The sequence below is a fragment of the Cricetulus griseus genome (genome assembly GCF_003668045.3).
Source record: "Cricetulus griseus strain 17A/GY chromosome 1 unlocalized genomic scaffold, alternate assembly CriGri-PICRH-1.0 chr1_0, whole genome shotgun sequence".
Lineage (NCBI taxonomy): Eukaryota > Metazoa > Chordata > Mammalia > Rodentia > Cricetidae > Cricetulus > Cricetulus griseus.
Window position 1 is genome coordinate 230,643,523 of NW_023276806.1, and position 14,111 is coordinate 230,657,633.

Genomic DNA, 14,111 nt, shown 5'->3' on the forward strand with positions numbered 1-14,111 from the left:
AATTCTCCTGGCTATGGAATCTAAGCCTGAAGTAAATCTTATCGACTTAGACCCGGCCGGCCTCCACCAGTTCATCTCCAGCTTCTAGCCAAGGCCTCTCAAGTCTCTGCTAAAACTCCCTGACCCTTCTGTCTCTTCTTCTGCTTCAACCGCTCCTGCCCCAGCTTCCTCTGACTCAGCCTCTTCCAAACTCCCACCCCTGACTCCCACCTTAACCCCCCCCCCACTTTTGAATGGGATCCCTACCTGCCAAAGCCGATCCGGCCACAGTCCTCCCCTTGCGTGAGGTGGCCGGAGTGGATGGAGTGGTCAGAGTCCGCGTTCCCTTACCGCTGTCAGAGCTCTCTCAGATTCACCTCAGATTAGGATCCTATACCGCTAAACTCCACCCCCCCCCCCCGCCTTATAAAGGAATTTCAATATATCGTGAATCTTATAGTCTTACTTTCCATGATATTTTCATGATTTTAAGTAACAACTTACTACCTGAGGAGCGCAATCGAGTTTGGAATTATGCGAGGGCATGTGCAGATCACACACACACAGCCAGCTCACCCTTCCGGGAATGACGCTGTCCCAGAGCAGGAACCACACTGGGATTACAACACTGGGGTGGGATTTTGGCTAGAGATCAGTTTATAACTTGCCTCATGACTGGTCTCTGTAGGGCTGCCCTAAAGCCCATAAATTATGATAAGCTCCTGAACTATATCTATATAGATATAGTTCAAGACAAATCAGAAAATCCCTCTCAGTACGTGCATAAAACAGGCCTTTTTGCAGTATATTAACTTAGACCCTGAGGCACAAGAGGGAAGACAACTTCTTAAAACATACTTTTTTTTTTCCTCAGAGCTGCCCTGACATTAGAGCTAAACTTAAAAATTTGGAGAGAGGACCCCTAACTCCACAGGATGAGGCCCTATGAGTGGTGTTTAAGGTGTACCATGGGAGAGATAACAAGGCCCTTAAGCACAAATACCAGATGCTAGCTGAAGCCGTCAGACCGGCCTCAGCATCTGCCTGGGGTCCCTTGTTCCTCGGGGCTCGAGGACCACAGCGTCCATGCTTCAAGTGTGGTCAGGAAGGGCACTGGGCCCGGGGTTGTCTGAATCCTCTCGCGCCACGAAAGCCGTGTCCAAGATGCCAGGAAGAGGGCCATTGGTCAGTGGACTGTCCCCCGTGTCCCAGGTGACAATAGGACAGCAAACACAGACCGCCCTCCAGCTGACTTCTTAACTCTGGCTATGGACCAGGATGATGAATGACGGGGCCCAGGCTCTCTTAACCCGACTACCGTTATCTCTGAAAGGGAGCCCCGGGTGGACATTAAAGTATCAGGGCAGTCCATCTCCTGTTTTTTGGACACTGGTGCCACATACTCAGTCCTAAAGGAGTTTTGGGGACCCACCTCTCCTTCTCGTCTTCCTATTGTCAGGGTAGGAGGACAGCCTTACTTACCTCAGCAGACTCCACCGCTTAGCTGCATTTTCAGGGGAATTCCCATCACTCATTCGTTTTTGGTTATACCGACTTGTCCGGCGCCTTTACTAGGGAGGGACCTTCTAGCTAAGGTAGGAGCTTCTATTTCTTTTGCTCCCCACACTAGCCTGACTCCAGACTCGCCAGCAGCTCCCCTCCTCCTCCTCCTAGCTACTCACCCTGCAGGTTCCAGTACGTCATTTCCTTTACCAGCCTCTCAGGTAGACCCCAAGGTCTGGGACACCCAGAACCCTTCTGTGGCTAGACACCATCCTCCCATTGTCATTCAGTTACAGGATCCCTCTAAGTACGTTGCTCAAGTTCAGTACCCACTCCCACTCCAGAGCCTTAAGGGACTTAAACCTATTATCTCTGACCTCCTATGGAAAAAGTTGCTTCGTCCTACCTCCTCCCCCTTTAACACCCCTATACTGGCAGTAAGAAAACCTAATGGGACTTTTCGTCTGGTTCAGGACCTCTGGATCATTAACTCTGTGGTGGTGCCCCTCCATCCTGTGGTTCCTAACCCTTATACACTCCTCTCTACTATTCCCCCGGGGACATCTCACTTCTCAGTTTCAGATCTTAAGGATGCCTTTTTTCTCTATACCCCTCCACACCCAGTCTCAAAACATCTTTGCTTTCACATGGACTGACCCTGACACCCAAGCCTCCACTCAGCTCACCTGGACTGTTCTAACTCAGGCCTCCCGGCATTTTCATATTCCATACCACCCCCAGTCCTCAGGGAACATAGAGTGAACTAACTCTTCTTTAAAGACTGTTCTTGTTAAAGTGTCACAGGAACTTCACCTTGACTGGGTAAAGCTTCTGCCTCTGGCCCTTTTCAGGCTTAGGGCTCTCCCTAAACAACCGCTTTTCATTTCACCCTTTGAACTCATGTATGGGCGGCCGGTTATAACCCCTGGCGTCTCACCTAAACTCTCACCGCTCCCTGACCACCTGCTTACATCTTTACTTCATCATCTCCGTTCCCTCCTTTGGGAATTTGCTGACCACTCTCTATCTCAACCATGTGCTATGCCCTGTATCTCCCCAATTAATATTGGGGATCAAGTACTTCTTTCTCCTCCAGACGAGGGCCCCTCCCCCTGTCTCCTAAGTGGAAGGGCCCTTTCAAAGTAATTCTTGTCACTCCAACAGCAGCTAAGCTTGAGGGTCTTCCCCACTGGATTCACTTATCCCACCTCAAGCCCTTTACTCTCCACCTGAGACTCACCCTTCATACACAGTTTCTGCAACAGGACCCTGTTCCCTTAAGCTTTGGGGGACATCAAATCATCTACTTTGCCTCCCATTTCAGAAGAATAAGGCTCTACTTCTACAAGGCTGATTTAAACTTTCCTGCTTCTAATTACACCCTGCTCATCAATTTCCTAAGTATCCCACAATAACTTACTTAAAACTCTTAATCCAACCGATTAGCTGTTGTTACAGGAATGCCAGCCTAAAAGCCATGGATCCAAAGACGCAAGGACCACCAAATATTTGTGCCTTCTGGGTAAAAGTAACCATAAAGATTCCATACCACCTAGATATGATCTAATGTATCTAATCTTTATGTTTTCACAAACTTTAAGGATTCTTGTAAGTTCCAGGGAGCCAAGTCAGATCCAAACAGGTCAGATCCACTCCAGGTAATATTTAACCTTTCCCCGGTCCCAAATTCCTTTCCCTCATCTTGGGACACCTCGGAAACCCCTCCCTCATCTTACAATCTTCCCTCAAATACCAGGACCTAAGAAAAAATTTTTTCTAAACCCAACTTTGTCCTCTGTTCTGCGAACATCTTGCCAGGTCTAAGAAGCACCAGGGAGTTCCATACAACCGGGACTTCGATGAAACAACCGTCTACCCCAGGACGTGGCAGCACCCAACCTTCTCAGATCCCCCAAAAATGGTCAACGCCCCTCAGGTCACCAGGAAGCAGCCTTGAGATTTTTTCGTCCCTACTTCCCTAACCTGCCGTGCTCAATTCCCCACTTTTTATAATAAACAATAACCCGGTTTGTAAGAACAATACACCTGGATGACCCCACCCCCCAAACCACAGGCGGGGCACCCACAGGAAATCATGCTACATCATCACGTCACCTGCCACGCATTACGGCCTGTGTGAGGAACCTGAACAGGCATAAAACCTCAGTGCGCATGCACAGTCTTCCCTTCAAAAGGTCCAGGCTTTCCCCCCTTCTCTTTCTCTAGCTCCTCTTGAGTTGGCTGACAATCCAACCCCATCCTCCCCCTCTTCTTGTAAATAAACTCCACATGGGTTGTTCATCTGAAGCTTCCTTTCTTTACACCCACAGCTGCAGCATAAAAGAAAACATAACTGATAGCAATAATGTCACGGAGCCCCAGAGACCCTAAGTTCAGACTCCCATCTGTGAACAAAAAGGCATGGGCACACTCAGGAAAATCACTTTTCCAATTAACCAGGTGGCTTGGCAAGTGAAGGCTCTTGCTGCCAAGCCTGAATATCTGAATTCCATCCCAGGACACACATGGTGGAAAGAGAGAACCAGCTCTGACAAATTGTCCTCTGATGCCCACAAGTGAGCATCAAATGACAAATGACAGTGGTGGATCAAGAACACAGCTCAAATCAGCACAGCTTAAGACATGGGGCATTTCCTAACTTAGAGACCAGATTGGGTGGGGGAAGGGAATCAAGGACCTATCTCTAGCCCTGGACCCTTCTTTCCATGGCATTCAGAGACAACGCCACCCTACTGAACCTCCCCTCTTAGTCAGCTTGCAAGACTCATCTAGAGGTCACACAAACGAACAGATATTTCTGTTTCATCAAAAACTATACTAACATGTTTGTCTTTTTCATTAAAACAGAATCTGGGCCACCTGTGATACGTAAGTCCTGTGTTTTCCTCAATTGTATTGTCATTAACTTCCTGTGGACGAGCCCCCTGCTAATACTGTGAGTGTCCCAAGACCCAATGTTTCTATTTCTGACGCTATGGTTTATTAGCTTTTGAGAATCCAGCACTCTCTTAGTTTCCCATTTTCCTACTCATGTTCCCAGCAGCTCCCTCCATTCTCAGCTGCCTGTAGCCATTTGGAGGTGACAATTGGAATTGCTTAGTACCTGGTGTGGTGCTATGGTGATAATTTATTAGGTGCCCCCTTGTGCCAAGAGCAGGACTTGTTACTTAACGTGTGTGTGTGTGTGTGTGTGTGTGTGTGTGTGTGCGTGTATATATATATATATATATATATATATATATATATATTGCATCATGTAAGTCATCACTCCTAACATACACAGAGGGAACTGTGAGCTAACATAGCCTACCACAGTTACTCACACTTAGATGACTCTCTGAGAAGTAATGGCTGCCCCCACCCATAAAATACTTATGCTTATGAAAAAAACAATGCTCTCTAAAATGAACCTAAGAACAACTGAGTCATAATAAAAATACCACAGTTGAAGACAATCTTTCCAAAGAGATAATAGAAAGAGGGATAAGAAAAGTATAGGGGTGTAAAAAAATTAACAGTAAATTTTCCAACTTCTGGGGAGAAGTCAGAGAAAGAAAACGGCCTCTCCCAGAGATACTTCTCTATCCATAAATTGCCTCAGCCGCCACCAAATTGGTGGATTCTGAAGAGTGTGTTTGTGTGTGTGTGTGTGTGTGTGTGTGTGTGTGTGTGTGTGTGTGTGTGTGTGTGCAGTCCCTCACAGTCCTGCTAGAACTTGTTGCAGAGTTTAAGAAGTAGCTGTGTTCTTCATCCAGTAACTGTGTGGTCATTTATTTTCACCTGTTTCTTTTTCACAGTGAGACAAGACACAGGTAAGTGCCATGTCTGCTCACCAGCCCTGGGGTTACTTCCTACACCCGCTGTCTTTCTGACTACAGACATTAGTCTTTCCTGTTTCATACTGAACAGCTTCCTCTAAAGTTACCGGTAAATATTTTAGAAACTGAAAACCCTACAGATAACAAGTCAGACAGTGAGCTGCTTGAAGGCACCTTCAAGTCAGTTATACTCCTTTTGAGTATTTTTAACTGGGTTATTTTATTCTTAACTTATTTTCAATGAGAGAATAATGTTCACATTGGTGGGCTACCATGTATACTTTGTTGTATGAATATGACTTGTTGTCACCACATCCAACTAGTGAGCACCCTCATCTCTATGGAGCATCCTTTTGTTTAGTGTCTGTTTTCCTCTGCTGGCTCCTTCTAAAGCATGTAAGGCTTTGTTAGAAGCTGAGGTCCCCCTGCTACCGAACGCCAGACTGTACTCCTGCTGCTTTGAACAGTTTCCACAAATTGTCACCTATGGAAAAAAATGTCACCTGCTGTTTTTCTTGTTAGAGTTTATAGGTAACTGGGGTTTTAAAAAAGGGAAAGTAAAGAGTAAGAGATGGCAGAAACCAAATGGAATTAGCAAAGTCAAGTCAATTGAGATGTTACTTATTTACAAAATAAATAAATACAGGAAGAAAGATAGAGAAAAAGGAAGGAAGGGAGGGAAGGAGGAATGGAGGGAGAGAGGGAGGCAGGGAGGGAGGAAGGAAGGAAAGAAGGAAGGAAGGAAGGAAGGAAGGGAGGGAGGGCCAGGGGAATTACAGCAAGGGCCAAGACAGAAGAAGGCTCAGCCCTGCCCCCAGGAGTTCACTCATGCATTTGAACATTCTGACATGTTTCGTGCCCAAGGTGGTTGAGAGGAAGGTGGAAAGTAGTTCAGGGCCCCTACTTCTGATCACTTAACAAAACCATCTTAGAACCTGAGTGTGTTTCTACCCTCACTGGAAAGGACCCGTGCGCATTGTGCTCTCTGTGCTGGCTTCACCAGCTGCTGCAATTCTAAGAAAGTTCCCATTGGATAAGTGCAGTGACCCGCCCGTGGGTCCAGTTATTCCAGGTTCTGAAGAGGTACTGTCTGAATCATGAGCGAGAGAAAGAAAGGAGACCAAGCAAGAATCTGTTGTCAAGGTCTCACTTTATTGAGGGAATAATAAGTCTTATATAGGGATGTGGCAAGGAAGGAGTGTAGAGGGAGGGGGTGAGGAGGGAGAAGGGAGCAGGGCCACTGGTGGCGGGGCTCCCGGGATGGACCCTGGGGCCGCCTGGAGGAGGAACTGAGGAGGGAGCAGGGACTTAGTACACCTGGTGTTTTGCATAAGGCTATCTAAAAAATGCCTGTTGCCTGAAAGCCTCCTATGTTTCTTGTCCTCGGAGCTGCTTATCTCTTCCAGGAATAGAACAGCTAGGGGCAGCAATTGCCAGGTGGCAAGTCCTTCAAGGACCTGTAGTTTTCCACTGCTCTGAATGGCCCCTTAACTTATGGCTCCCAACAGTGCAGCACCTGCTCAGGGCAGGCTTACCTGCCTCCATATTAGGGTAGAGTACAAGGCCTCCTGAGTAGCAGAATCTCTTGGTTTTTAAAGCATAGGACAGAGGACTAGCACAAACATCAGCATTGACGGCATTTTCCTGGTCAGTAAAATGTCTCTCTAGAATCAAGCAAGTTTTTACAGACTCAGGAAGATGCACACTCCCTCATGGTGTCCTCTACCCCCACATGCACGCCATGCCACACCAGTGCTCAGAGAGGGGATAAAAAGTAACAGAGGACTCCTGCAAGATGTCACAGGTCACCTGCTGCTGCCCAGCAGGCTCCTGGGCCCAGCTGCTCTAGAGCACCCCAGCTTGCTGAGCCTGTCTGTGCAGCTCACAAAGTCCTGCCCTTTCAACTAAATGGAATGAAAATGGCAGACAGAAGTCAGAGATGAGCAGGCATCTCCCAGGTACCCTCTCCTGACTGTCAACAAAAAGAATGCATTTTCAAATACTAGAGGCAAGAGATGATGGGGAAAGTAGGGGAAAGACAGGGAGAAAATTCCTGAGAGAGTAAGTAACAAAACTGGGGGGCAAAACCCCGAGAAATGGAGTTTGTTCAGCTTCTACAGTGTTTCATCTCCCAGACAAAGGGAAAACGACTCATCTCTTTTTCACCCTTTCAAAATGACTATGTCAGTGTAAGAAAACAGCCTACACTAACCATCTGAGTTTAAATTATAGCCCATGTAGCAGTGCCGATCTGTAAGTACATTATCTCTTCACACAAAACAAGGAGCAATGTCCTAGAGGTTCTCTAATAAGTGGAATGCCTCTGTTTATGAATACACAGAGCATGTCCTCTTAATGAGCAACCTGTTATTATAATGAAAGGTAAACACTTGGCTGAAAGACTGAAAAGAAAATCGCCAAAGCAACATGTTAACAGCTTAGCTTTTCCTACTATTTTTTTGCAAACTATTTATTTTATGTGCATTGGTGTTTTTGCCTGCATGTATGTCTACATGAGAGTTTGGGTCCCATGGCATTGGAGTTCCATACAGTTGTGAACTGCCATGTGGTTTCAAGGAAACAGAGCAGCCAGTGCTCTTAACCACTGAGCCATCTCAGCTACTGAGGATGAATACCAGATACAGAGATAGCCAGGAATGAGTGCAGGGCACACAGACCCAAGGAGGGAGCACAGGGAGATGAGTACAGCCAGCATCAGCTCATGGACTGCTCCCAGTTAACCTTCCTACTGGATGGGGAAAGGGAACCATACACAGGGCCAGCCAGTCAACCAGACCAGACCCTGCCTTGTATCATAGATAGCATCCTGGGGGAGGTCTGGCATCAGCAGAAGCACTAGCAATGGTTAGCTCTTGGGGAAAAAACTACAAGGAAAGAGACTGGAGCCTTGTTCCAAATATTCTGCTAATGTGTTTTTGTTTCATATTGTCCTGCCAGGTTCTCCCAAGCCTTTTGGTAAGTTGTTTATTCATCTATTTCTATATTTCAGTATTGTTTAGAACTTCTCAGAAGTAAAGGATTTGTTTGGGATGTGTTTTCCAACCCCCTGGTCTTCTCTGCTGTCTAGAACCCCTTAAGTACTGAAGAATTAATGTACTAATGTGCACAATGACTAGCCAGCTGTGAGGACCTGAGACAAAGAGTGCAGATGGGTTAAAGCCCTGCATGGTGCTGTTCCAGTAATGCAAAGAGAATTTTAGGAATAATTAGTGCTGACACTATTTTGATGGAGATCCTGCTTTCATACATGATGGCTAGCCATTTAGAAAACAAATGCGCCATCTGCCCTGAGGTACGTTAGAATACGGGTTCCTCATAATTCCATTTGTGGAAACATGCTCTAAGGAGTAGCTTTAAATATGGGATGTGTCTGTCCGGGGCCTCCTTTGGCATAATTCCTAGTGGAGAATTTTCAAGAGAAACCCTTCACCACTGAACTCAGGATCTGTTTCTCCCAAGTTTCCTAAGAAATGTGTTTTTACACTTTTCCCTCATCTGTCTCTCCCAGCATAATCTTAGCGTGTGACATTTAGGTCAAAGTGACAGTCCCACCACTCCCTTAGCAGGGGAGTCACTGTCTGTCTGTTCCCAGCAACCCTTTAGGCACTGTGGCATGGGGTTCCTGATACCAAGTGTGCGTTCATACACTCCCCAGGTAGACATCAATCGAATGATGAAAAACCCTTGCCTGTTAGCACTAAGGCAAATTTTGTTTAGGACGCTAGAGGGAGCTGTGACCCCAGCCTTGGTGATACTCTTTCTTGAATTCACCCACCTTCTGGCAGCTCTGCACTTCCTCCCTAACCCCATTAAAGAGCACTTTTGTCAAGTGATTGTATTTCAGCTCTTCCCTAAATGCCCTATGAGCGAACAGGAAACTGACGACACTCATAGCTACTGCACACTCCCAGCTGAACATCAAGCCCTTCTGCTGTAGTTCTAGTTGCCCAGAGTTCTTATGAAGTTGTGGGGTTATTGATTTCCCCTCAGTCGTGACATGTGCTGTCACAAAAACCACAGAAATCTTAAAGACAATTCACGCAGTTTTTGTTTGTTTGTTTGTTTGTTTTTTGTTTTGTTTTGTTTTTTTTTGGTTTTTTTTTTTTTTTTTGGTTTTTCGAGACAGGGTTTCCCTGTGGCTTTGGAGGCTGTCCTGAAACTAGCTGTTGTAGACCATGCTGGTCTCGAACTCACAGAGATCTGCCTGCCCCTGCCTCCCGAGTGCTGGGATTAAAGGCATGCACTACCACCGCCCGGCCACACAGTTTTTGAACTAAAATGAACTACACTAAACAATAGGAACCTTGAAGGACATGATGAAAAGTACAGAATGGGATAGATAGCCAGCAGGATGACTCCATGGAGAAAGGAGCTTGACACTGAGCCCGACAACCCAAGTTAAATACATAAAACCTACATGGTGGAAAGTTTTTAGAAGGCCTGGTGACTCCAAAATGCTTTCATCTGACCTCTACACACGCCATGGCACATGCGTGCTGCTCCCCAGATACACAGACATAGACAGACAGACACACAGAGACAGACACAAAACACACAGACAGACAGACAGACAGACACACACACACAGAGACACACATGCAGAGAGAGAGACACACACACACACAGACACACACAGAGACAGACACAAAACACACAGACAGACAGACAGACAGACACACACACACACACACACAGAGAGAGAGAGAGACAGGCAGACACACATACACACCCCTAATTAGAAATATTTAAAAAGAAACAGTTATTTTTCTTTCTAATTCTGCTATTCTTATCCTAAAATATCTACAGTATTTCTTGTTCCACAGCTCTTCCCAAGCCAGCTTTAGAATTCTCATTAAACCCCACAGACTGCTAAAAATAGAAACTGTAACCAGAGTTTAGAGACAGATTGCAAATGAGCTCCCTCTGCTGTATGGGGAGCACAGTGTTCATGATCCCAAGAATGAAGAAAGGCCATAAAGAAGGGCCAAATGTTAGGTCGTGACACTTTGCCTTGGCTAAGAATTTTTTTTTCATTTTCTGAAGAAAAAAATGGCTATTACTCCTATAACTGATCCCACATGCCATAAAGACGCCGAGGGCTTCTAAGACATTCATGGGGGTTCAAATCAGCTATGAGAAGGTAGCCTATTCTTGGAGGATAGAATGTCTCACTAAATCCTTCCTCTAGTGTTACAAGTTGGGTCTTAACGGGAACCTAGTATCTAATTTATTTTAAACTAATCTGTTTTTCTTTCCTTTTAAGTGTTTGCACCGATAGGCTGAGGTAAGTCCAGGTCTTCTCTCTCAAGCTTCCTCCCGTGTGAGTAGCATCCTTGGCCTCCACTGGCACAGGCAATTTTGACATCTGACCACTGAACTCAGAGACACAAATAAGTTTCCATCCCTTTCCCCCATGTTTGCTAGTGTAAATTTAAACCATTTTATCTGCCTGCTTGACTGCCCGCCCTGGCCATGTGTCTCTTCCCTCCCTCAACCTTCAGTATTTTCTGAGACACAGGCTTGAAATTAAGCCAGGGGAGAACCCTACACTAGCCTAAGGATCTCCCACTTCAAATCAAAACTGAGAAATGGCTAAGGCTAGTGAAGACAGGGAGAGCAGCCTTTTATGAAAATGAGCTGAGGTACAAATGCATAGGATTCCAAAGTGTCTCCATTTAACCCAGCGGGGCTCAGACAGCAATGACAGGGGCCAGGCTTGGGAATAAGGAAAACCCAGCAGTCACTGATGATGTGTTTACCTTTATCTTTTTCAGTTGACAGTTCCGGGAAATTCAGTAAGTTTGTATCACTTCCTCACCTTCCCTGTTTCTTTGATTAACACAATTGAGTTTCTGTTGCCAAATTTTCTTGAGTTACAAATCCTTCTCTCTGAAAAAGTCATTCTGTCTAAGGGGTTCTCTCTTGTTTCAGTTTTGGGTCCTTCTTGTCTATTTTCCCTTTGTAGTAGAATACAGTATCTTGTCTCTGATTCAGTTACTGTGTAAGACTGCTGATGGAGCATATGCCATCATATTGTCTTAACTTACCCATAAAAAGATATAGGTTAAGAGAATGGATACGAAGACAGAATCCATCCTTCTGCTGTTTACAAGAAACACACCTCAATTTCAAAGACAGGCCATACCTAAGAGTAAAAGGATGGGAAAAATTTTTCCAAACAAATGGGCTCAAGAAACAAGCTGGTCTAGCAATCCTAATATCTAACAAATTAGACTGTAAACTAAAAGCAATCAAAAGAGATGAAGAAGGGCATTTTATACTCATTAAAGGAAAAGTCCATCAAGATGAAGTCTCAATCCTGAACACCTATGCCCCAAATATGAAAGCACCCACATTTGTAAAAGAAACATTACTAAAACTCAAATGACACATAAAACCAAACACTTATAGTAGGAGACTTCCATACCCCCCTTACACCACTAGACAGGACCACCAGACAGAAACTTAACAAAGAAACAAAGGATCTGACAGAAGTTATGACCCAACTGGATTTAACAGATATCTATAGAACATTCCATCCAAACACAAAAGAATATACCTTCTTCTCAGTGCCACATGGAACCTTCTCAATAACTGACCACATAGTTGGCAGCAAAGCAAACTTCCACAGTTACAAAAGAATTGAAATAACCCCCTGTATCTTATCAGACCACCATGCATTAAAGCTAGAATTCAACAGCAATATGAATTGCAGGAAACCTACATTCGCGTGGAAAATGAATAACACCCAATTGCAACATTCCTGGGTTGAGGAAGAAATAAAAAAAGAAATTAAAGACTTCCTAGAATTTAATGAGAATGTAGACACAACATACCCACACTTATGGGACACTCTGAAAGCAGTGCTAAGAGGGAAGTTCATAGCACTAAGTGCCCACATGAAGAACTGGAGGAAAGTCACATTAGAGAATTGACAGAACAACTGAAAGCTTTAGAGCAAAAAGAAGCAAACACACCAAGGAGGAGTAGATGCCAGGAAATAATCAACCTGAGAGCCGAAATCAACAAAGTAGTAACTAGGAAAACAGTACAAAGAATCAATGAAACAAAGAGTTGGTTCTTTGAGAAGATCAACAAGATAGACAAACCACTAGCCAAACTAACCAAAAGGCAGAGAGAGAGCATGCTAATTAACAAAATCAGAAATGAAAAGGGGGATATAACAAAGGACACTGAGGAAATCCAGAGAATCTTCAGGTCATACTTTGAAAACCTGTACTCCACACAATTGGAAAATCTAAATGAAATGGACAGCTTTCTGGATAAATATCACTTACTAAAATTAAATCAAGATCAGATAAACAGTTTAAATCGACCTATAACCCTTAATGAGATAGAGGCAGTCATCAAAAGCCTCCCAACCAAAAAAAAAAAAAAAAAGCCCAGGACCAGATGGCTTCACTGCAGAATTCTACCAGAAATTCAAACAAGAGCTAATTCCAGTACTCCTCAAACTGTTCCGCAGAATAGAAGCAGATGGGATATTGCGAAACTCTTTCTACGAGGCTACAATCACTTTGATATCCAAGCCACACAAAGATATGACTAAGAAAGAGAACTACAGACCAATATCCCTCATGAACATTGATGCTAAAATACTCAATAAAATATTGGCGAACCGAATCCAAGAACATATCAGAAAAATCATCCACCATGATCAAGTAGGCTTCATCCCAGGGATGCAAGGATGGTTCAACATACGAAAATCCATCAATGTAATCCACCATATAAACAAAGTGAAAAAGAAAAACCACAAGGTCATCTCACTAGACACTGAAAAAGCCTTTGACAAAATCCAACATCCCTTCATGATAAAGATCTTGGAGAGAACAGGAATAACAGGAACATATCTACCTGCCTAAGTGCTGGGATTAAGACATGTGCTACCATCATCCAGCCCACAACCAGTTTTCTTAACTGAATTACTATGAAATGACCCAAGAAAGGCAAACCTTGACAATGTAAAACTATAGAAACTATAATACTAGATTGAACATAAGTAAAATGACACTGTGATCTTATTCCATGTGTTTATAACATTATATCTGGGCATGTTTCATAAAGAACTGGCATAAACAGTTTCTGTGCAGGTGGCATTGTGCGCAGCCCTAAAACCTCATCCAAAGGGATGAGAAAATCACAGGCCAGAATCATTTATCTGGCTCAGATTCTGAAGGGACACATTCCATCAGGACCAGGATTGCAGAGCAGTAGGAAGCTCCATGGTGGTGGTGGGGCATGCCAGATGGGGCTCCCATCTCAAGTCTGTTCAGAACAAGAAACCTTGAGAACACAGAGTGTATGTAATGCCAGAACATAAACTTCAAGTCGGGATTTTTCAAGCTGGACCTTCTAATACTTCCACAACCTGATAAACAGCACCATCCTGGGGACCAGGGTGTGGACTGTACTAGGGTCCAGCCTGGTGACCAGCAGGCAGTCCATCCTGGGGGCAGCCTGGGGACCTGGGTGCAGCCATCCTGGGGATGTGTTATAATGAGAATGAAAGTGGGAAATTTCCCATGAACTCCGTGCTACTCATTCCTCACAGCTGACGTGTCCCACCCATGTGTCTTCAGAAGTGCCTGTGGGAGGGCAGAGAATGGAAGTTCCTATCTGTTCCAGAAGACGAAAGCTGTACTCTAAACTCCTCCAGTCCACACAAGGGAAAGTATATTTAGAGTAATTAACCCGAGCATCAATATTTAATGAGGAAAGGAGTGGAAAACTTAGGTCAAACAATGTACA